This window comes from Salmo trutta, chromosome 2 (assembly GCF_901001165.1).
Source record: "Salmo trutta chromosome 2, fSalTru1.1, whole genome shotgun sequence".
NCBI classification, from domain to species: Eukaryota; Metazoa; Chordata; class Actinopteri; order Salmoniformes; family Salmonidae; genus Salmo; species Salmo trutta.
In genome coordinates, this window is record NC_042958.1 from 21,348,425 (window position 1) to 21,371,529 (window position 23,105).

At 43.5% G+C, this 23,105-nt stretch overlaps 1 protein-coding gene and 1 long non-coding RNA gene across 3 annotated transcripts in view; one reads left to right on the forward strand and one right to left on the reverse strand.

Moving 5' to 3' along the window:
• LOC115153139 (transmembrane protein 56-B) overlaps positions 1 to 23,105 on the forward strand; it is a 128,010-nt gene that overhangs the window by 94,323 nt on the left and 10,582 nt on the right. Inside the window, exon 1 of one of the 2 annotated variants that reach the window (XM_029698241.1) lies at positions 20,892 to 21,148. The exons of the other annotated variant lie outside the window; for it this stretch is intronic. The gene's annotated coding sequence lies outside the window, so the exon portion shown is untranslated. Of the gene's footprint in view, positions 1 to 20,891; positions 21,149 to 23,105 lie in introns of those variants that run through there. 2 annotated transcript variants of the gene reach the window in all.
• On the reverse strand, positions 4,106 to 22,311 carry LOC115153154 (uncharacterized). The gene is made up of 2 exons (XR_003867649.1): positions 22,189 to 22,311; positions 4,106 to 5,028 (listed from the first exon to the last, which is right to left on the reverse strand). It is a non-coding gene; the product is annotated as an uncharacterized LOC115153154 (long non-coding RNA).

The following is a 23,105-nucleotide window of genomic DNA, read 5'->3' on the forward strand; positions in this document are numbered from 1 at the left end:
ATCACTGCAGCCTCACATGCTTGTAAAATAACAAATTCATTAAATCTTGGCTGGCTGCCATGCATTTTATTGGCGCAATAATTTGCCCCATGAATAATAGCCAGATTGCTATACACTGAAAGTGTTGAGTCCGCAAATTGTCCTCCTTCCAAGCAACACACACACACACGCATACACACACACACACGCATACACACACACACACGCATACACACACACACACACACACGCATACACACACACACGCATACACACGCACACACACACACGCACACACGCATACACACGCACCCACACAAACATCTATCTTCCTATTTTACTCAACCTTTGTGGTGTGTATAAAGGGACCCTGTTTGAAAGTATGCCATTTGTCAGTGTCAGGTTCTCAGGTAATCCTCCAGAACAGAATTGGTTTCACAAGCTTCAACACTCAACCTGTTCAACTGGTAAAGTAGCTGGGCAGAGTTATATCCTTTTGCTTCCATCCTGGTACGGTCACTTTTAAAGGCAGAGTGCAGTCAAAAACATGATTTTTCTGTGTTTTATATATTTCCACACTATGAGGCTAGAATAATACCTTGAAATTGTGAAAATGATGATAATGCCCTTTTAGTGTAAAAGCTGTTTGAAATTATGGCCTGAAATTACGGTGACATCACTATGCCGTAAATTAGTTAATAGACCAATAAAAAAGAGAGTGCCAAACCTCTCTGCCAATAACAGCAAATGATAGGCTCTAAATTCTAGCGACCTATGAAACCAGAGGTTGACCCCTCTCTGAGGATAGGGGTCACAATAAAACAGAATTTAGACAGCATTTAATGCCTTAAGTGACATTCATCAGGCTAAGGCCGATGGCTGTAAATCAGCTATAGGCACTTTAAAGTGATAGAGACGTCTAGTCCATGGTTCAATCTGGCCTTACAAGTTGTCTTATGTTTTGACCAGGGCCCAGGCACTTGGAGGCAGATGGAGAGAGAACAGAAAGAAGGATGAGCATACACTGAATGTACAAAACATTAAGAACACCTTCATAATATTGTGTTGAGTCCTTTCAGTGATGGTCCATACACACAGAAAACTGTTGAGTGTGAAAAACCCAGCTGCATTGCAGTTCTTGACACAAACCGTTGCACCTGGCACCTTCTACACTACCCCGTTCAATGACACTTAAATATTTTGTCTTGCCCATTCACCCTTTAAAAGACACACATACATAATTCATGTCTCAATTGTATCAATGCTTAAAAATCCTTCTTTAACCTTAACCTGTCACCTTCCCCTTCATCTACACTGATTGAAGTGGATTTATCAAGTGACGTCAATAAGGGATCATAGCTTTCAACTGGATTTACCTGGTCAGTCTAGTGTCTTGTCTTTGGAATGGGACAGATTGCTACGAACCTCACAGATGAACGTGTCTATGTCTGTCTATTGTTTGTCCATTGAACATTTAAATATAGAAGTCATTCGCCTTATCTTTGGGTTAAGCATTTTACACACCTTGAGCGTATTCACAATTCCTGACACCTTCCCACTCAGGCCACTTCTAGACAGTCATAGCAAAATTCTTGCTTGAAAAAATGCTCTTTGCTAAGAAGCTATTTTTGTTTATTTTTGCCCATTTGAACTGGAAACCATTACAGTAAGGTACATAATTTTTGCCCAGCAATGATATTGAGATAAAAACAGCTGCATTGGACCTTTGATGTATTTTGATGACCTATTCTCAAGTCCTTTAGCATGTCATGGTCAAGCTTCTAAAATGGTCAGCTATACAGTACCTTTCCACGTTGTAAGAGGCCAGAGTGGCATTTGTTACTGACCCACTTGTGTCATCCTCATAGAGGTCAACTTAAAAGAGCTCTGATTCCAAAAGATATGGTCTGTGTGTGTGCTGATTCAGTGACATTCCTCAGACATTGCCTCTCTTCTGCTGGGTCTTTGAGGTTAGCAGTCCGTGTAGCCCATGCATGTTCCAAGACATGTTTTCTATGTTGTCGAGATCCGTCTCATCATAACGTATGGCCTGCATGTCTTTACCAGCCTATAGTGATTTATTTAACTCAGACAAGGCGTGCCCAGCCCTACCTTGTCTAATGTCTGGTATAACCTGATGATGACTTTGATAACATGAATGCTCAGCTTTCAAATATATATATATATATATTTTATCTAAATGAGACTAACCTGGTCAAATAAAATAAATACATGCTGCAAACATCTTAAAAAGCTCTCTAAGTTCGATCACTTCACCTTGTGTGTGTGTGTGTGTTACCAGGCCGTGTGTGTGTGTGTGTGTGTGTGTGTGTGTGTGTGTGTAGGGGCTCCTATTCCCATTGGTGTCTTGATGTGGGTTATGATGTGGTCTATGAGTTCATTAAATGGCAGATGCTGCATGCTGCAAGCCTTTAGGTTCATGTATAATTCATGGTTTGAGATGTATGGACTCGGGCTATGACAGTGGTTGTGCCCAGTGCGTTCTCAGCAGGAACAAGATGTCACACATCCATGACCATATTAGGTTGAATGAGTTTGTGCTCGTATCTGAACGTAGGGATGGACTAAACATACAGAGTTCTGAAAATGTGTCAACTTGCTTAGTCTCAATGTACACTGCTCAAAAAAATAAAGGGAACACTTAAACAACACAATGTAACTCCAAGTCAATCACACTTCTGTGAAATCAAACTGTCCACTTAGGAAGCAACACTGATTGACAATCAATTTTACATGCTGTTGTGCAAATGGAATAGACAACAGGTGGAAATTATAGGCAATTAGCAAGACACCCCCAATAAAGGAGTGGTTCTGCAGGCGGTGACCACAGACCACTTCTCAGTTCCTATGCTTCCTGGCTGATGTTATGGTCACTTTTGAATGCTGGCGGTGCTTTCACTCTAGTGGTAGCATGAGACGGAGTCTACAACCCACACAAGTGGCTCAGGTAGTGCAGCTCATCCAGGATGGCACATCAATGCAAGCTGTGGCAAGAAGGTTTGCTGTGTCTGTCAGCGTAGTGTCCAGAGCATGGAGGAGCTACCAGGAGACAGGCCAGTACATCAGGAGACGTGGAGGAGGCCGTAGGAGGGCAACAACCCAGCAGCAGGACCGCTACCTCCGCCTTTGTGCAAAATGATCTCCAGCAGGCCACAAATGTGCATGTGTCTGCTCAAACGGTCAGAAACAGACTCCATGAGGGTGGTATGAGGGCCCGACGTCCACAGGTGGGGGTTGTGCTTACAGCCCAACACCGTGCAGGACGTTTGGCATTTGCCAGAGAACACCAAGATTGGCAAATTCGCCACTGGCGCCCTGTACTCTTCACAGATGAAAGCAGGTTCACACTGAGCACATGTGACAGACGTGACAGAGTCTGGAGATGCCATGGAGAACGTTCTGCTGCCTGCAACATCCTCCAGCATGACCGGTTTGGCGGTGGGTCAGTCATGGTGTGGGGTGGCATTTCTTTGGGGGGCCGCACAGCCCTCCATGTGCTCGCCAGAGGTAGCCTGACTGCCATTAGGTACCGAGATGAGATCCTCAGACCCCTTGTGAGACCATATGCTGGTGCGGTTGGCCCTGGGTTCCTCCTAATGCAAGACAATGCTAGACCTCATGTGGCTGTGTGTCAGCAGTTCCTGCAAGAGGAAGGCATTGATGCTATGGACTGGCCCGCCCGTTCCCCAGACCTGAATCCAATTGAGCACAGGTCCTCCACATTCGGCTTCTTCATCTGCGGGATCATCTGAGACCAACCACCCGGACAACTGATGAAACAGGAGTATTTCTGTCTGTAATAAAGCCTGTTCGATAGGCCTGTGCCTGACTCCCCAGTGTGCCCCAACCCAGTCATGTGAAATCCATAGATTAGGGCCTAATAAATGTTTTTCAATTGACTGATTTCCTTATATTAACTGTAACACAAAAAAAATTGAAATTGTTGCATGTTGCTTTTAGATTTTTGTTCAGTATAATTCAAATGCTCCAAAGACAACAGCAATCTTTGCTTTGAAGCGTTTGTTGTCTTAAAAAAACGGTCCCTATAATTAAATATCAATGACTATCATTCAAGGAAGTGTTTGGTTGTCCGTTTCAGTCACACTTGATGCAAGCACACAAATATGCTTTTAATTTGCTCTTCTTGCCGTGCAGGATGGAAAGGTGTTATTAGTGAGAGAGATGTACAAGTAAAACATAATGTCAAAGAGTACGGCTGAAATAAAACCTATCCTTCCACAACTCTGAAGACAGAGCTCGTCCTTTTCATTTCGGCAAGAGTATTAATTAAATGTGCATAAAACTTTTCAAAACTTTCCCTCATAATACCTGATGTTGTTCATTGATAGTACTACGTGGCATGGTTATAGGACCCTTGTTCAGAAATACTAATACGCTGTCTTGCATCTGTCTTTATACTGGGTTCCTCTCTCACAATGACAGCTGCTTTATCACTACACAGCAATACAAACAGCTGGTTCCACTGTTCTGTCTTTGACATAATGTTTTGGTGTGTTCTCTCTGTTCCTCTTTATCAGTTTTAATTCAAAACCAGAAAGCTGAGGTTGTGAAATAGCTTGATTAATTCAATTGTAGTTAGCTTACACCAACACCTCACTCAGGTCAGCTATAGCTACATATATTTTGTATTTCTTCACACTGTTCTCTGTACCATAAATGAAAGTGACATTACATAACACATTCCACTTATCCGAAGCATCTTTACATAGTAACTATGTATAGGGCTCTATGTTCCAAAGTCTTTCCATTGGAGTTGTAGAAAAAAGTCCGTCACAGTATGTCAATCAAGCAAACTATTAAGCATTTTTTTTTCAGAGCAAAGTGTTCCCATTTGTAACATAATGAAAAAGTTGTATGAAGTCTGAGAGGGTAGAGGATATTCCCACAGAGGGACAGGCTCTCAACTCTGCCGATGCTTTCGACGTAGACAATCAGGACCATCTTCAATCCCAGGATAACTCCTGCATCGCACAGGGGGACGCAGGTCCCTGAGCTGTTACACAGCACCTGAAACAACAAAGAGAGCGAGAGCGAGAGAGAAAGAGAGACAGATGTGAAATAGAATGGTAAACGCAGCAATCAGGCTGGTTCCATCAGGCTAGCTTATCAAGGTGAGAGTGAGTAAGTAAAACAGAGGGATGAGCACATGTTCAAACACCATGACACTCCAAACCACTCACAAGCCCGCAAAAATCACCAAGTTGCACCTCCACTCCTTCTCAGCTCACTCTTGAGAAACAGAATGTGCTGTACTCTGCTGGCTCTGGATATACAGTCAGGAGGGAGGGATGGAGGGAGACGGAGATTTCGAGAAAGAGTAGGGAGATGGAGTAAAACTGAGAAGAGCGAGAAAGAGGGGCCATAGATCTGGACCTATGGAGAGCACCTTCGTGCCTAAAGGAGTCTGAGAAGAAGAAGAAAAATAATAGGAGAGAGAGAGACAGAGAAAGAGAGGATATAGAACTATGGAGACTCCATGCCTTGTGGGCTAGAGGAGCGTGAAGGAGTACGGTCTGGGGAGTTGGGGAAGGAGGAGAAGAAGAGAGTGAAAGAGGGGGTAGGGCTAGGAGAGAGTGAGGGAGTAGTGTTTGGGGAGTAGGGGAATTACAGGAAAGTAGACAGACAGACGGCTGTGGAGACACAGGGCCGCAGGGTCTGGAATATACATCATACAGCTCTCTCTCTCATAACGTTGGCTCTCTCAGCACAGACTTAGTCTGGGCACACACACACCAACCAACACTGTAATATCCTCTCCTCTCCACACACACCGTCATGGAAATCAAGTCATACTGGCACTACAATCATACTGTCATTAACAGGGTTGGGGGGCTGATAATACTTGAATTATTACTACTGATACAATCAGATAACTACTGTTATTTACCAAAAAATGGCATAATTTATACAGTAACAGTACTAGAAGTACAATATCTCATATTAATACAGGTTTGATTGATAACCATGCCTGACATCAGCATATTTCATATGTCCTCACAGCTCGAGTTCCTAGCATTAAGTTCAGTGTCAGCCAGCAGTAAAGAGCTGAATAGCTGACTCTACACTCTAGCTCAAAAGGTTATATAGCTCAGAGCCATGAGATCTGAGCTGAGTGTTTGCTCTCAGCTAGGCCCTAATTGGGAAAAACACTGTCTCCATCTGTCATCACACAGTTGCAAATTTGAGTGGAAGTAGAGTGAGCCTTCAACACAAAATAAATCAAAGGCTAGAGGACTCAGTGCCAAATGCTCTCTGTGCCCCCTCCCTTCACCCTTCTGTACTGTACCTAAGATACTGGATTCACTGGTGGTGAATTGATTGAGAAACTGACCAATATTTGCTGGTGGTTGCAATGAAATTCTATGTTTAACTACTACTCCTGTACACTTGGATTATTGCTGCTTTGTAAGGGAAACCCTCAATGTAGGTCAGCGTTCCATTTGGAAGAAACCTATTGAGTGAAATATTCAGTCAAAAACTTCCCCTTCCCCCAAAAAACTTCCCCTACTGTTCTGTTCATACATCATGTATTCCTGAAAAAAATGCAGTGGCCTTTGCTGGGAAAGCTTCTTAGATTGGGCTATGTTTGGGCATTTCTAGAATTGGAATCACAGTACACCTCACATAAGAAGAGTGTTGGCTCTCTAAAGCCTTTCTTTTGTAGCGCTGCATTCATAAACCTGACTGGAACATTCCTAGCATGCTTTCCCTGGCACGGTGTGTGTGTTGGCACCGTGGGGTTTATACCATAGGCCGACTGACTATCCCTTCTTCTGTTGTGCTCTGTTCTGGGAACAGGAATGATTCAGCCCCGCTACACAACCTTGCTGAGGCCTAGAATGAGCAGAACCCGCACATGATGTCCATAACGATCAGCTGCATGACGTCAGACCACATCCGCGCTAGGCACACCTGTTCATTTGTTCAAGGCCCATAATTTGTTCAGTCGACCGATAGACAGAGAGGTACTAATTGCACTTCACATCTGAGTGAGGTGTTCCTGATGCATCACAGGTTGAGGAAGAGTGTTCTAGAACGGGAGAGAAGTCGCATACCTGGTAACATCATCACAACAAACACTGCACCAGGCATAGGCCTATAGTCAACAATACATTGAGCAATAGAAGGTGAGGCCTCTGTCCGTCTGTCTATCATCAGTTGTAGTCACTTTCTGATTCACTGTCTGGGGTAGATGGGGTGAGTCACCAGTCTGTCTACAGGTGTTAAAAAGTGTTATAAGAACTACCAATTACTGTCTGACATAAGAAACTAGATCTGGACGTTACGCCCGCTATACTGACTGTACTAAGCTGTCTGTAAGCAGTAGCTGAGTCTAGCTGGTGACAATTCAAACCAGAGTGAACATACAAGTAATTGCCAAAATAAAGGAAACACATGAGTGAATTAAGGAGACAAAGTATATTGAAAGCAGCTGCTTCCACACAGGTGTGGTTCCTGAGTTAATTAAATAATCAAAACATTAAAATCAAATCACACTAAATTGTATTATTCACATGCGCCGAATACACCTTATGATGAAATGCCGAATACACCTTATGATGAAATGCCGAATACACCTTATGATGAAATGCTTACTTACGAGCCCCTAACCAACAATGCAGTTTAAAAAAATATGGATAAGAATAAGAAATTAACAGTAACAAGTAATTAAAGAGCAGCAGTAAAATAACAATAGTGAGACTATATACAAGGGGGGTACCAGTACAGAGTCAATGTGTGGGGGCACCGGTTAGTTGAGGTAATATGTACATGTAGGTAGAGTTATTAAAGTGACTATGCATAGATGATAACAACTGAGAGTAGCAGCGGTGTAAAAGAGGTGGGGGGGGGGAAATGCAAATAGTCTGGGTAGCCATTTGATTATATGTTCAGGAGTCTTATGGCTTGGGGGTAGAAGCTGTTTAGAAGCCTCTTGGACCTAGACTTGGCGCTCCAGTACCGCTTGCCGTACAGTAGCAGAGGAAGTGTCTACGACTTGGGTGGCTGGAGTCTTTGACAATTTTTAGGGCCTTCCACTGACACCGCCTGGTATAGAGGTCCTGGTTGGCAGGAAGTTTGGCCCCAGTGATGGGCCTTATGCTCTGAGGCGGAGCAGTTGCCATACCAGGCAGTGATGCAACCAGTCAGGATGCTCTCGATGGTGCAGCTGTAGAACCTTTTGAGGATCTGAGGACCCACGCAAAATATTTTCAGTCTCCTGAGGGGGAATAGGTTTTGTCGTGCCCTCTTCACGACTGCCTTGGTGTGCTTGGACCATGTTATTTTGTTGGTGATGTGGACACCAAGGAACTTGAAGCTCTCAACCTGCTCCACTACAGCCCCGTTGATGAGAATGGGGGTGTGCTCAGTCCTCCTTTTCCTGTAGTCCACAATCATCTCCTTTGTCTTGATCACGTTGAGGGATAGGTTGTTGTCCTGGCACCACACGGCCAGGTCTCTGACCTCCTCCCTATAGATTGTCTCGTCATTGTCGGCGATCAGGCCTATCACTGTTGTATCATCGGCAAACTTAATGATGGTGTTGGAGTGAACAGGGAGTACAGGAGGGGACTGAGCACGCACCTCTGAGGGGCCCCTGTCTTGAGGATCAGTGTGGTGGATGTGTTGTTACCTACCCTTACCACCTGGGGGCAGCTCGCCAGGAAGTCCAGGATCCAGTTGCAGAGGGAGGTGTTTATTCCCAGGGTCCTTAGCTTGGTGATGAGCTTTGAGGTCACTAGGGTGTTGAATGCTGAGCTGTAGTCAATGAATAGCATTCTCACATAGGTGTTCTTTTTGTCCAGGTGGGAAAGGGCAGTGTGGAGTGCAATAGAGTGCATCATCTGTGGATCTGTTGGGGCGGTATGCAAATTGGTGTGGGTCTAGGGTTTCTGGGATAATGGTGTTGATGTGAGCCATGACCAGACTTTCAGTTGGTCAGTGCATGCTCGCAGTACACGTCCTGGTAATCTTTCTGGCCCTGCAACCTTGTGAATGTTGACCTGTTCAAAGGTCTTACTCACATCGGCTGCGGAGTGCATGATCACACAGTCTCCCGGAACAGCTGGTGCTCTCATGCATGTTTTAGTGTTATTTCCCTCGAAGCGAGCATAGAGTAGTTTAGCTCGTCTGGTAGGCTCGTGTCACTGGGCAGTTCTCGACTGTGCTTCCCTTTGTAGTCTCTAATGGTTTGCAAGCCCTGCCACATTCGACGAGCGTCAGAGCCGGTGTAGTACGATTCAATCTTAGTCCTGTATTGATACTTTGCCTGTTTGATGGTTCGTCTGAGGGCATAGCTGGATTTCTTATAAGCTTCCGGGTTAAAGTCTCGCTCCATAAAAGTGGCAGCTCTAGCCTTTAGCTCAGTGCGGATGTTGCCTGTAATCCATGGCTTCTGGTTGGGGTAAGTACGTATGGTCACTGTGGGGGCGACGTCATCGATGCACTTATTGATGAAGCCAATGACTGATGTGGTGTACTCCTCAATGCCATCGGAGGAATCCCGGGACATATTCCAGTCTGTGCTAGCAAAACAATCCTGTAGCTTAGCATCTGCTTCTTTTTATTGATCTAGTCTCTGGTGCTTCCTGCTTAAATTTTTGCATGTAAGCAGGAATCAGGAGGATAGAATTATGATCAGATTTACCAAATGGAGGGCGAGGGAGAGCATGGTATGCATCTCTGTGTGTGGAGTAAAGGTGATCCAGAGTTTTTTTCCCTCTGGTTGCACATTTCACATGCTGATAGAAATTTGGTAAAATTGATTTAAGTTTCCCTGCAATAAAGTCCCCGGCTACTAGGAGCACCACCTCTGGGTGAGCGTTTTCTTGTTTGCTTATGGCGGAATACAGCTCATTCAATGCTGTCTTAGTGCCAGCTCAGTTTGTGGTGGTATGTAACCAGTTACGAAAAATACAGATAAACTCTCTAGGTAGATAGTGTGGTCTACAGCTTATCATGAGATACTCTACCTCAGGCAAGCAATAGCTCGAGACTTCCTTAGATATTGTGCACCAGCTATTATTTATAAAAATACATGGTCGGCCGCCCCTTGTCTTACCAGATGCCGCTGTTCTATCCTGCCGGTGCAGCGTATAACCAGCCAGCTGTATGTTGATAGTGTCGTCGTTCAGCCACGCCTCCGTGAAGCATAAGATATTATAGTTTTGAATGTCCCATTGGTTGTTTAATCTTCCGCGTAGGTCATCGATTTTATTCTTCAAAGATTGCACGTTTGTTAGCAGAATGGAAGGAAGTGGAGGTTTTTTCGATCGCCTACGAATTCTCAGAAGGTAGCCCGCTCTCTGACCCCTTTTTCTCCACCTCCTCTTCACGCAAATCACAGGGATCTGGGCCTGTTCCCGAGAAAGCAGTATATCATTCGTGTTGGGCTCGTCAGACTCGTTAAAGGAAAAAAAGGATTCTGCCAGTCCGTGGTGAGTAATCGCAGTCCTGATGTCCAGAAGTTACTTTCGGTCATAAGAGACAGTAGCGGCAATATTATGTACAAAATAAGTAAAACAATAAGTTACAAACAACGCAAATAAACGAACAAAAAAACAATCGATTGGGGACACGTAAAACGTAAAACCATTTTATCAAAAAATTCCATCGTGCTTAGGGTCATGTATAAAAATGCCCAGTTGCCCATTACTTTGGTTATCATGGCTAGAAGAAGAGATCTCAGTGACTTTGAAAGAGGGGTCTTAAAGGAGCATAGGGGGTTTAAAGGATGTGTTTCAGTCACCAGATCTCAACCCAATTGAACACTTATGGGAGATCCTGTAGCGGTGCCTGAGACAGCATTTTCTACCACCATCAACACCAAATGATAGAATTTCTCATGGAAGATGTTGCATTCCTTCAATAGATTTCCAGGAATTTGTAGAATCTATGCGAAGGCACATTGAAGCTGTTCTGGTGGTTCTGGTGGCTCGTGGCCCAATGCCCTATTAAGACACTTGATGTTGGTATTTCCTTTATTTTGGCAGTTACCTGTATATACATACACCTTTCCAAGATGGCGTAGCAGTTCAGACGTCCTGTCATGTCTCGTGTATATATATATTTACATATTTTTTTCTTCACTTATCTTTTTACATTTTTTTTTCAAATACTCAACCTCAAAGCACTCTCCTGCAACCCGCCTCACCAATTTTTAAAAAAAAAAGAAAGTATTATTTACCTCATCTGAATTCCACAACAGAAGCTAGCCAGAGGTTAGCCATTTTCACTGGCTAACGTTGAAGTTCAGCTAGCCACGGTTAGCCGTCCTCAGCTGTCCATTAGCTCGAAAAGCTATCGCCAGTTTTTGTACAGCGCGACTCAGACCAGAGCATATCGGACCTATTCTCTCTCCTTTCCCCGATTTCTACCGCAGGCTCTGGACATTTACACCTGGATCTTGCAGCTAACTAGCTGCTACCTGAGTGACTATTGGCAACGTCGGTCACGGAATTAACACACATTATTACGGAGCTAACCAGCTAGCCAGCTGAAGAGTTCCGTCAGCCACTCGTGGGCTATTCCTGAGCTAGCCAGCTGAAGTGTCTCCTGGGCTACAACTCACCTATCCTGACCCGTTTTACTGCCGATGCGGAGCCCCATCGGGTCTTCACGACTGGACCACCGACGTTATCTGCCCAAGGGAGTTGTCCAACTGGCCCCTCCGTCGCGACGTAACCTGATCGCCCATCTGCGGCCGGCTAATCGTTAGCTGTCTTTTCGGCTGCGATCTGAATAGGTCTATCGGACACTTTTCTTGGGCCACTATAACTAACTATTTTGCCAACTTGGACAGGTCCCCCCTTCCACACGGAACCCCTCTAACCCACAGACGGAAATGCATAAGGTGGCTAAAAACAGACCTCCCTCCCATCTTCCACCAGCTTGCTACCTATGGCCCGGCTAGCTGTCTGAATCTCACTGGACCCTCTGATCACTCGGCTAAGCATGCCTCTCCTTAATGTCAATATGCCTTGTCCATTGCTGTTCTGGTTAGTGTTTATTGGCTTATTTCACTGTAGAGCCTCTAGCCCTGCTCATTATACCTTATCCAACCTCTCAGTTCCTCCACCCACACATGCTATGACATCTTCTGGTTTCAATTATGTTTCTAGAGACAATATCTCTCTCATAATCACTAAATGCCTAGGTTTACCTCCTCTGTACTCACATCCCACCATACCTTTGTCTGTACATTATACCTTGAAGCTATTTTATCGCCCCCAGAAACCTGCTCCTTTTTCTCTCTATTCTGGACGTCACAGACGACCAATTCTTATAGCTTTTAGCCGTACCCTCATACTTATTCTTCTCTGCTCCTCTGGGGATGTAGAGGTGAATCCAGGCCCTGCAGTGCCTGGCTCCACTCCTACTCCCCAGGCGCTCTCTTTTGATGACTTCTGTAACCGTAATAGCCTTGGTTTCATGCATGTTAACATTAGAAGCCTCCTCCCTAAGTTTGTTTTATTCACTGCTTTAGCACACTCTGCCAACCCGGATGTCCTAGCTGTGTCTGAATCTTGGCTTAGGAAGTCCACCAAAAACTGTGAAATCTTCATCCCTAACTACAACGTTTTCAGACAAGATAGAACGACCAAAGGGGGCGGTGTTGCAATCTACTGCAGAGATAGCCTGCAGTGTTCTGTCCTGCTATCCAGGTCTGTACCCAAACAATTTGAACTTCTACTTTTAAAAATCCACCTCTCCAAAAACAAGTCTCTCACCGTTGCCGCCTGCTATAGACCCCCTCGGCCCCTAGCTGTGCTCTGGACACCATATGTGAACTGATTGCCCCCCATCTATCTTCAGAGCTCGTGCTACTAGGCGACCTAAACTGGGACATGCTTAACACCCCAGCCATTCTACAATCCAAGCTTGATGCCCTCAATCTCACACAAATTATTAATGAACCCACCAGGTACAACCCCAAAGCCGCAAACACTGGCACCCTCATAGATATCATCCTAACCAATGTGCCCTCTAATTACACCTCTGCTGTTTTCAACCAAGATCTCAGCGATCACTGCCTCATTGCCTGCACCCGTAATGGGTCAGCGGTCAAACGACCTCCACTCATCACTGTCAAACGCTCCCTGAAACATTTCAACGAGCAAGCCTTTCTAATCGACCTGGCCCTGGTATCCTGGAAGGATATTGACCTCATCCCGTCAGTGGAGGATGCCTGGTTATTTTTTTAAAATGCCTTCCTCTCCATCTTAAATAAGCATGCCCCTTTCAAGAAATTTAGAACCAGGAACAGATATAGCCCTTGGTTCTCCCCAGACCTGACTGCCCTTAACCAACACAAAAATATCCTGTGGCGTTCTGCATTAGCATCGAACTGCCCCCGCGATATGCAACTTTTTAGGGAAGTTAGAAACCGATACACACAGGCAGTTAGAAACGCCAAGGCTAGCTTTTTCAAACAGAAATTTGCTTCGTGCAACTCCAACTCTAAAAAGTTCTGGGACATTGTAAAGTCCATGGAGAATAAGAACACCTCCTCCCAACTGCCCACTGCACTGAGGATAGGAAACTCTGTCACCACCGATAAGCCCACTATAATTGAGAATTTCAATAAGCATTTTTCTACGGCTGGCCATGCTTTCCACCTAACTACCCCTACTGCATTCAACAGCACTGCACCCCCCACAGCTACTCGCCCAAGCCTCCCCCATTTCTCCTTCTCCCAAATCCATTCAGCTGATGTTCTGAAAGAGCTGCAAAATCTGGACCCCTACAAATCAGCTGGGCTTGACAATCTGGACCCTTTCTTTCTAAAATTATCTGCCGAAATTATTGCAACCCCTATTACTAGCCTGTTCAACCTCTCTTTCGTGTCGTCTGAGATTCCCATAGATTGGAAAGCAGCTGCTGTCATCCCCCTCTTCAAAGGAGGTGACACTCTTGACCCAAATTGCTACAGACCTATATCCATCCTACCCTGCCTTTCTAAGGTCTTCGAAAGCCAAGTCAACAAACAGATTACCGACTATTTTGAATCCCACCGCACCCTCTCCGCTATGCAATCTGGTTTCAGAGCTGGTCATGGGTGCACCTCAGCCACGCTCAAGGTCCTAAACGACATCGTAACCGCCATCGATAAGAAACATTACTGTGCTGCCGTATTCATTGACCTGGCCAAAGCTTTTGACTCTGTTAATCACCACATCCTCATCGGCAGACTTAGTAGCCTTGGTTTCTCAAACGATTGCGTCGCCTGGTTCACCAACTACTTCTCTGACAGAGTTCAGTGTGTCAAATCGGAGGGCCTACTGTCTGGACCTCTGGCAGTCTCTATGGGGGTACCACAGGGTTCAATTCTTGGGCCAACTCTTTTCTCTGTATACATAAATGATGTCGCTCTTGCTGCTGGTGAATCTCTGATCCACCTCTACGCAGACGACACCATTCTGTATACTTCTGGCCCTTCTTTGGACACTGTGTTAACATCCCTCCAGATGAGCTTCAATGCCATTCAACTCTCCTTCCGTGGTCTCCAACTGCTTCTAAACACAAGTAAAACTAAATGCATGCTTTTCAACCGATCGCTGCCTGCACCTGCCCGCCCATCCAGCATAACTTCTCTGGACGGTTCTAACTTAGAATTTGTGGACAACTACAAATACCTAGGTGTCTGGTTAGACTATAAACTCTCCTTCCAGACTCACATCAATCATCTCCAATCCAAAGTGAAATCTAGAATTGGCTTCCTATTTCGCAACAAAGCATCCTTCACTCATGCTGCCAAACATACCCTCGTAAAACTGACCATCCTACCAATCCTCGACTTCGGCGATGTCATTTACAAAATAGCCTCCAATACCCTACTCAACAAGCTGGATGCAGTCTATCACAGTGCCATCCGTTTTGTCACCAAAGCCCCATATACAACCCACCACTGCGACCTGTATGCTCTCGTTGGCTGGCCTTCACTTCATAATCGTCGCTAAACACATTGGCTCCAGGTCATCTACAAGACCCTGCTAGGTAAAGTCCCCCCTTATCTCCGCTCACTGGTCACCATAGCAGCACCCACCTGTAGCACGCGCTCCAGCAGGTATATCTCTCTGGTCACCCCTAAAGCCAACTCCTCCTTTGGTCGTCTCTCCTTCCAGTTCTCTGCTGCCAATGACTGGAACGAACTACAAAAATCTCTGAAACTGGAAACACTTATCTCCCTCACTATCTTTAAGCACCAGCTGTCAGAGCAGCTCACAGATCACTGCACCTGTACATAGCCCATCTATAATTTAGCCCAAACTACTACCTCTTCCCCTACTGTATTTATTTATTTTATTTATTTTGCTCCTTTGCACCATATTATTTAGATTTGAACTTTGAACTATCTTCAAACTACAAATCTACCATTCCAGTGTTTTTCTTGCTATACTTTATTTACTTTGCCACCATGGCATTTTTTGCCTTTACCTCCCTTATCTCACATCATTTGCTCACATTGTATATAGTCTTATTTTTTTCTACTGTATTATTGACTGTATGTTGTTTACTCCATGTGTAACTCTGTGTTGTTGTATGTTGTCGAACTGCTTTGCTTTATCTTGGCCAGGTCGCAGTTGTAAATGAGAACTTGTTCTCAACTTGCCTACCTGGTTAAATAAAGGTGAAATAAATAAATAAAAAATATCCTTGGCCATTTTCAGTGTAGAAAGTTCTAAATAACCATACCTCCTCCTTTCAATACTATCAGCCTCAACAAAGACAGTATTGTTCATAATTGAGTGTAGAGAGCGATAGATCTGTGGATGTAAGACCGGAACCTTATTAAGCTCCAGAGAAATATTGATTCATCAAAAGAGTTGGGTTGAGTCAGTGGGTTTATGAGTTGGCCCCCCACATGCCTTTTCCTCTCTTCCCCCCACAGACAGACTAGATGCATTAGATCGCTGACTTGCTGACTGTCTCTCTGATAGATCGGCGGTTTGCACAGCTGCTTGACGTAAATGTCTGTGAATGCTACTTTTCTATTATTATTATTTTTTACAGCTGGAGTAGAGACGGGTTGGGTTACTGTGGAGATGGGGAGATGTCACAGAGGCTCTGTTTGAACAGATGGAACTGGTGGTTCCAGTGAAATACTGACCGACAGTGAATATGGCCCACATTCAATCTATAGATGCCTGAAAGTTTTATATAAAGGAGATAAACAGCAGAGAATGTTGTTACTAGTAATTACAGTGTTACCAAACAGGTATAAAAGCAACCTAATGTAAAGGGTTACCTTTTATTTTAGGCAGAGCACAAAGATCCCGAAAGAAATTGCTTATCCGGGGCTACCAGCAAAGTTTCAACAGTAACCATCTGAAACCAAGTTATATGGATACATTTAACACAGACAGTGGCTCATTAATGTGTTGTGCAGTGTCTCGTATACATACATGAGCTAATATCCACGCATTGAATTTCTGAGGTCCAGCTTCTTCTATATTCCAGCATGCTGGCCCTGACGTGTTTGGTTAACAATAAATCCAAAAGCCTGATTAGAGTCCATGTCAGTACCTTTAAATATAACATGAAAGCAGAGGAAAAGGGAGTGATGGTAGGATCGTATTCCTGGTCGGAATCTTTCAAGAAACAACCAAAGAATCCATTCCATTCTCTAACCTTACAGTATTTCCTAATAAGGTTAAGATGAACCATATGGTGTTCCAGCACTGGAGCGGAGTGGAGTGGAGTGAACATTCAGGGGGAAAACAAATGTAGAAAAGCTAAGGCTGGCTTTAGCTTAGCCTTAGCAGAAGCTACTGTACCTAACAGCTCACACAGGAATGCCAAGTACTGGGAAGGTGGATCCTTGGTCATGGTCATTTGGTTTGGTTCAATGTTTGACCTTCAATCAAAGCCATTGCACTATATAAAATATATAGTCTTCCACTATTCTTGGTTCTCCCAATTGTTTTCCAGTCATGGAAAAGTTGAGTATGTCGAGAGGATCTAATTGACATATGACCTAGTCTGTTGAGAGGTAGGACCTAGGCTATCTGTCACTGCTATACGTGATTAGGGTTAACATTAGCCACCTAACCGAGTGTTACTACAGACTGAGCCATGGTTTGTCTGTATGTCATTTCACCTTTAGACCAGGTGAGGTCATTGTCATATGGGGAATTCAATAAGACACCTGATTGTAAGAAAGGTGTAAACCTGGCCTCTATAAGAACTGCTTCCAAATAAGAATACATTTCCTTGTCTGAAACCGGCCTTGGGAAAACACTACTTACATCAAAATACAGCCCAAATTTATTCTGGAATGCATTATGTAACCAAGTTTATTCTAGCAAAATAAAAGTATTAATACACCCCTTTGAGCACACTTCAAACCTCTCACTGTGAAGAAGCTGTCATCTAATTGGATTGTGCTGACACATCTGGGGAAGGAAACAGAGGGTGTGATGGGGTGTGTGTAGGAGTGTGATCTCACAAATGCCCTTTTATGGCTAACACATGCTTAACAACCTTCCCCTCTCCTTACAGAGACCCCCACTCCCCCTCTCTTCCCACCTGCCCAGCACCCTGGCCTGACCCCACACTTCACTGTGATTCCTCCCCAGAATGTATCCTGCCTCCACTGTGAAACCCCCCTGCTTCCTGCCACCACTCCCACACAGACATGCTCATGTTTTCAGCATTTTAGTTATTCTCAAGAATGGATCCTGTTAGTGCTGATGTAGTAGAGTGATGTTGTGCCCCTAGATTATGCACCAAGTTGCACACAAGGACAGTTCAAGTAGGCCAGGTCAAGAGGGGATGTTAATAAGTTAATAACAATAATAATAATTCAATGTGTTTTCTTTATTTAATTACAGCAGCATAGTTAATGTTATTTTTCGGTGTACAAACATTTTTTGATATCTATATTGTAAATACACCTAATTGTAAAAGTTTGTATATTTTGGTTTGGTCCATCGCGGGTTATCCGTACTTACGGACCCTTTTATCGTTCTCTTTTGCCGGACCTTCAGCTAGCAAGGTGCCCGAGAGCTGTGACTGCACCGAGGGCTAACCTATTGTGTGTTGTCTCTTCGTGTGCAGGACCAATAAACATGATTCAACCATCATAATTCCAGTTGTGGCAGTGTCCTGATTAAAAGTACACAACGCAGAATGAACCACGCTACACTGACACAAACACTATATGCTGGAAGGAGAGAGGGAGAGTGTTGAACAGAGTCGTAAAACTTTGTATGTACTGTACATCCCTACAGTATGAGGGTAATAAACTCACGCTCTGCACCACACCCCTTTTTTCCCTTCCTCCCTCTCTCCCACCATTCATCCCTGTTGTTCAGAGCAGAGCTGCAGTTAGGCTACAGTCAGCTGGCTGTGAGGAACCAGTCAGGTCCTGCCACATCCTGTGAACAAGGCCCTTCTCCCTCTGTCCGGCACCCAGCCCCCACCATTACACAACACACAGAGGGGGAGAGGAGACGGTAGAAGCGAGGAAGGGAGGAGGGGTAGAGAGGGAGGAGAGAGAAAGTTGGAGGTCCAGGTTTTTCTGTTCAGTCCTGTAAAAACCTCCCACCCAACTCTATCTATTTTTCCCTTCCTCTTCCCCTCTCTCTCTCTGTCTCTGTCACTCCCTCTTCCCCTCTCTCTCTCTGTCTCTGTCACTCCCTCTTCCCCTCTCTCTCTCTGTCTCTGTCACTCCCTCTTCCCCTCTCTCTCTCTGTCTCTGTCACTCCCTCTTCCCCTTTCTGTCTCTTTCTCTCCCTCCCTCAATCTGAGAATGAGTCTGAGTTGAGTGAACTGGTTTCCTCTAAGAAATTGACCTAGACCACTGAAAGGCCCATGAATCATGAATATGTAATTAATCTTACAGTACGGGAAGAGATTTTACACACCAACTGGGAGGGACTTTTGACTGGAGAGAGGACTGAAAGCCAATGAAATGTTTAACATTGTAGATTAATGCTGGCAGACAAATGTTGATAGTGATGTGGTAGCAAAGGAATCTGAAAATTAGAAGTTGGGAAAATGGTACTACAACCTGGTCCCAGATCTGGCGGGATTATATTCTATTATGAATAAAACTTCCATGTCTGATCTGAGAGTGAATACCTAGAGTACTATGTCAGACCTGATTAGGCTATATGATATATTATATTATGATTCAACCTAGCATGTCTGGCCTGAATACCAGAGAGAAGGAGTACACCAGGGCGTTCAGAGTGGTGACCACAGAGGAACTCTAGGACTGACAGACCTCAAGGCTACGAGGGATCCTCTGGATGGTAAACTGATGGGGGAGGGAAGTGATGAAATGAGTAGGCTCAATTGATAGGACAAAGTAAGCTAAAATGATACAAGTTACAGCAGGGACAGGTACCACAAGCAATGCTGAATACACAGAGATAAAGATACAGCCTCTCTATGGTAAGTATTGCTGGGAAATCTTTACACCGAATAAAGAAGGGGTCGTCTCCATCTGCTGGTGAGAATGGGAATTGCACTGAGATCTTGGGTCTACACCTCATCTCATGTCAATGAGATCTAATTATTTTGTATTTTTTATTGGTATACTTTTTTTTAATTTTTTTAAATTTTTTATTGGTTTTTCAACCTTTTTTTATTTATTTTTATTTATTATGAACACAACAAATACAAAAATATATAAACAAGAATACATAAACCTGTCAGGGGTATTACATATCGAGTACATTTTCAATTTGTCAAAAGGTTTTATGTTGCATATTCCTGTTTTGTTTTTACATTTACTGATCATTTCAAAAATAATATTTTAATTCTATCTTAAATAATGTGAAAAGGGGTTTGTTCTCTGCCCACTTCATTTTATGGATAAAGAATCTTCCATGAAAGATAAACAAATTAACAATGAAAGTTAAATCAGGGTCCATATCATTTGGTTCAAAATAAAACATAATATCAGAGTCTCAGATTAACATTAATAGTCGTTTCTTTTCAAATAAAATCTTCTAACCCACTCCAAAATCTTCTGACATAAGAACAGTCCCAAAATAAATGGTCAAGAGTTTCTAGGTCACAACCACAAAATACACATTTGTTATCAATAGCTATTTTAAATCTATGTATAATTCTATGAATGTAGATTCATAGAAGATTTTATGAATGAGTAGATTCTGTGAATGAATTTGTATGATGCTTCTTTCACCTTATTAGATATGCAATATTTGCCAGACAACAACAAGACTTTATTCCAGTTCACTTGTCCTAGGGCTGCATTCCAGTACATTTTAGCAGAGGGAATAGTAACATCTTGACACAGTGGTCTTATATGCATTTTATGACATTTACAGTTTAAAATGTCGATTCCTTCTAATTGTATTGAGGCTACAAAATCCTCAACAGTTGCACTTGGAGAATTGTTATATTATCCTAAAAGAAGAATAGCACCTTTAGGGACAGCTCTAACAACAATTTGATGTCAATGAGATCTAACAACATAGATGAGTGAATAGAACTGGATTTACAAAGATCACAGCAAAGAATAACTTTGTTAGGTAAGCTATTGTAAAAATAAAGGCTTCATACTTCAATCAAAGTTTTGAGAAAACGCATCTTATTAAAGAGACTTTCCAAACACGGGTCTTTTGTAGACCCACTTTCTCTCTGCTTGAACCTCGTGTGAAAATAAAAGTTCTGCACATGCGCCATATGTGGACAAAAAAAGGAATAACTTGTGGGGGACCTATCGTGTGACTGTGTGAATCTCTACTGTAGCTGTAATTCGATACCCATAGGATAAAGCGCATTGGGAAGGTCGGCTCTTTTTACTGACTCGAATCTTTTCGACTCGTTCAGTCAAAATAAAGAATCTTTCGACTCATTTCGTTCATTTGAGTAAATAATGCCCAGAGCACGCCCTACCGGCGAACGATAGAATACAAACTCGAAAGAGTCATGATTCTACGAGCCTTTCGTTCACCACAGGAGTTAATGAACCTGTCATTTGTGACTGAGACTTGTAAACGTATGCTTTAAACGATGTTCATGTTTTAGACATACAAATAAGATCATTTCTTGATACATTTGAAACGAGGTCTAGTTGTGGCCAGAACCGGACAAGACTGTGAACGACTCTTGGCGGGATGCATTGCTTGACTGCGGTGAGGGTGATAAGTAGGTAAGACTCAATTCTTCCGCTGCTCTCTCCTTCGCCAAATACTTCTCACATCGCAGAGAAGAAACGTCCGTGGGCGTGGCAAGGCGATAACAAAGATTATGGAGATACTGACAAGATACCTGTCTCCGCCCTAACAATGGGAGTCGTTGTACACAAAGCGGTACGGTGGGCTGTCTAGCTCCCGTCTATACTTTCTTTATATTGGTGCATATATCTCATTGTTGAAACCCTTTTTTGAATATTCGATGAAGGTTGTTGACGTTAACCACCTGTATTCAATGGAGAGAGATGCTTTGCTACTAGCCTCGTTTCATGAATAGCCAGGGCCTGGGTTTAAACAAACATCTTCTCTTTTCAGGAAGAGAAAAGCTCAATTAATAGGGGCAGAATAGCAAAGTCATTTTTTTTTTATCTCTTCGAATATTATAGGCTGCAGCTCAGCTTCAGGGTGTCATAGAGAGGAATCAATATATCCTCATTTGCATCTGAGTCACGTCTTTCGCAGGCATAGCTTGTTGCTACCATAAGGCATCACCGAGTTAAGCATTGTTATAGAACGCTTGATATCATTTGGATACGTTTCATTTATTTAAAGCACACAGTAGATATATTTTTTGCCATTTTCTTTAACAAGGGTATGTGTTACCCTCACTCAATTCGAGCCCTGGTTTTAACCAAACAAACCAAACCCTTCCCAGACACGGAGGTATTTAATCAGTGAATGCGACAGTATTTGGCTATACCGAAATCAACGACTGCCATAATTGTGTCTGTCAAACAGGTAGGCTTAACACGTATTTATTGGAATAGGAAGAAACAGGCTCAAATTGTCATTCTATGATTATGCCCATAGACAATGTTGGTGCGTGCACATCTGCATCGGAGTTAAAATCACTATGCAGCCAACTGCCTATAGTAGGAAACCGAGTTTCTTATGAACAATTTGTCACCTGTTATCACACATGGCATAATCCCACAATTGTTACTGTAACCGCGCACCACCGCTAACTAACTAGCCATTTCACATCGGTTACACTCACCCCCCTTTTGACCTCCTCCTTTTCCGCAGCAACCAGTAATCCGGGTCAACAGCGTCAATGTGGCGCGGAATCGAACCCGGGCCTCCCGCGTGGCAGGCGAGAATTCTACCACTGAACCACCAATACCAATAAAAATAACATATTTAACATATATTTGTATATTCCCGTAGAACTGTTAAAAAAAAAGTAACATAATTTGAGATTTAGAAAGAAGTGCTTTCATAAATGCATGGCGGGCCTCATTTCGTTGGAGCAGTGTAAAATAAGCGTTATGTCAATGATCCAGCCTTAACGAATTTCGTTTATTAACATATCGAATTTGATTGTCCAATATCAGTTTCAGCATTTATTTATTTTGTCTCTAAAAATTGGCCCCTTTCCTCTTCTGTTTTTTCCCCCCAAAGTTACCGGGCTGTCACGTGTCCTACTTATATCAATACACTTGTAACAACTTTAAGTATTACGAAACTTATGTTCGATCAATTAAACCTCACGTAGCAAAAAAGCCATTCATTTCTGTTGGCCAAATTCGACACTCATTGGACATCCATACAAAAACTCCTTGCTTGGTGGGAGAAACAACGAACAAACGCCACCTGCTGGCGGGAGACCCATTTTCCGCCAAATTGGGCCTCGCTCTTCCTCTCTGGTGATAAGAACAGTCGTTCGCGAAATGCAGCCCCTGGAACGATTCGTTCTAGAGTTTGAGTTTGTTGAGCAGAGGCTGTGTACGTTTTGGTTTTACAAAGCTTTGTCCATTGCAATATTCAATAATAAATGAATTGCAGTCATTCATGCACCATGCGATCAATTGTCAATTCTAAACATGTATTTTTCCTGTCTAACTCATAGGCTATTTTTTTGCGCTCATATGACAGACAAGTGGTGGTCTTAGCACGTCTCTGCAATCGAACGAC